The sequence below is a fragment of the Myotis davidii genome, unplaced genomic scaffold, assembly GCF_000327345.1.
Source record: "Myotis davidii unplaced genomic scaffold, ASM32734v1 scaffold104, whole genome shotgun sequence".
Classification (NCBI taxonomy): Eukaryota; Metazoa; Chordata; class Mammalia; order Chiroptera; family Vespertilionidae; genus Myotis; species Myotis davidii.
Window position 1 is genome coordinate 3130651 of NW_006296625.1, and position 2467 is coordinate 3133117.

Below are 2467 nucleotides of genomic sequence, written 5' to 3' on the forward strand. Positions count from 1 at the left end.
TTAAAAAAAGAAGCCAAAGAGCAGACACATATAAGCAATCAAGAATGTTGAAATGAATTTACTAGTAGATGCAAAACTGGCCTCCACCACACAAAACTCATTTGAAATACAATAAGCTCCCCCCTTATCAGCAGTTTCACTTTCTGCAGTATCTGTTATCCATGGTCAACTGAAGTCCAAAGATGTTTACGTCACTCACCTCATTTTATCTCATCCTGTAGGCATTGTGTCATCTCATACCATCACAAGAAGGGTGAGTACAGTACAATAAGATATTTTGAGAGACCACATTTACATAATATTACAGTATCTACACTAATAAAAGAGAAAGATGCAAATTGACCATACCTCCGTGACACCTACCAGCCAATCAGGAGTGCGTATGCAAATTAACCCAACAAAGATGGCAGGTTACTTTGCATATGCAGGTGCCAAGTGGCCTGGGTCCCAGGGACAGGCGCCATGCCCTCAGGCTCCCGGGACCATTACCGGCTGGGAGGCAAGGGCGGCCGCGCAGCTTGACAGCAGACAGCAGGGCCTGTTTGGCTGTTGCCATGGTGACCCACAAACAGGCAAGCGCAGACTGCAGACAGCTCCCAGCATGGCCTGCTTGGCCATCGTCACAGTGTGGAGCAGGCAGGCCCTGCAGAGAGCAGAGAACCACGGGGAACGGGCCTAAGCCGTCAGTAGGACATCCCCATAGGCCTCCCAGATTGGAGAAGGTGCAGGTCAGGCTGAGGGACACACACACACACACACACACACACACACACACCCATGCACGAATTTCGTGCACTGGGCCTCTAGTATTGTTATAATTTTTCTATTTTATTATTATTTATTGTTAATCTTTTATGTTGCTTAATTTATAAATTAAACTTTACCATAGGTATGTTTATTTAGAACAAGACATAGTGAAGGAGAATATAGGGGGAAAACTGGGGGGAAGGGAGCTAGCAATCGGGGTCTGTGCCAGTGACTGGTGTCCTAGTGCACATTCTTGTTAGCCTATAATTAAGTCACTGCCCCTTCCTTAGGCAATAATCTGTTTTCCTAAACACTCCCAGTTTACAAGGACCACAAACCAATAATTTACCAGCTTAGCCAGAGGGGAGGTCACTAGTACCACCCAGACCAGGCCTTTAGCTGTAATCTTACTTCTCCATTCTAACTAACTTAGGTAAGGCTGCAGAAGCCCAGAAGCAAGGAAACAAAGAATTTAGAAATATATATAAGGAGTTATTTCATTGTATAAGTTTTTCAGGCTTTGGATCTTCGAATTCCCTGAGCCAGCAGCACTGCTTTAAATAAAGGGTTTTTCCTGAATTTCCGAGCACTCATTGTCTATTTGCCAGGCACCTGATAAATTCTGCAACAAATCTACATAATAAAAGCCTAATATGCTAAGTGTCCAGTTGTCCAGTTGGCCGTTCAACCAATCAAAGCATAATATGTTAATGATATGCTAAAGCTGCTCAACTGCTCGCTATAATGAGCACTGGCCACCAGGGGGCAGATGCCCCTACAGGTAGGTTAGCTTGCTGCTGGGGTCCAGGCAATTGGGACTGAGCAAGATGGGCTGGACATGCCCTGGAGCCCTCCTGCAGTCCCTCCCCAGCTGGCCAACCTCCATGTCCCTCCCTGGCCCTGATCATGCACTGGTGGGGTCCCTCAGCCTGGCCTGCACCCTCTCGCAATCTGGGACCCCTCAAGGGATGTCAGAGAGCCGGTTATGGCCTGACAGTGGAATGACCAGTTGCTATGACGTGCACTGACCACCAGGGGACAGACACGGGAGCGCCGCTCAACCAGAAGCCAGGCTCACGGCTGGAGAGCGCAGCAGTGGTGGCAGGAGCCTCTCTCGCCTCCACGTCAGTCAGACATCCCCCAAGGACTCCTGGACTATGAGAAGGCACACACTGGGCTGAGGGACACACACCCACCGAGTGCATGAATTTCGTGCACCAGGCCTTTAGTAATATATATAGGGTTTGGTTCTACCCACAGTTTCAGGCATCACTAGGGATCTTTTGAACATATCCCCTGTGGATAAGAAAGGACTGCTATATTGTTTCTCCAATTATAGAATGTAAAATAGATTAGTTTAAAAAAAAAAAAAAAAGAGGTACCAATGGCCATAAGACACTGGGGGGCAGGGGAGGCCGGAGGAATGTCAAGGAGGGCGGGGGGAAGGAGACATATGTAATACTCTTTGTAATACTTTAAGCAATAAAACAAAATTTTAAAAAAAGAGGTGAAAACCCCTGTAGAAAAAGATAACTTTGGAGATAATACCTAGTGTTCATTGAAAATAAACCCAGTAATCTTTTTTAGCTCTTTTCAAAGATTTTCTGTAACAATCTCTCTGTCCCCCACTTGTGATCATAATAATCTCAAAAATTATTTCTGCTCACATAAGAAAGGACTAGCCTCATTATGTTTGGCCTAATTACTTACATATGTGCAG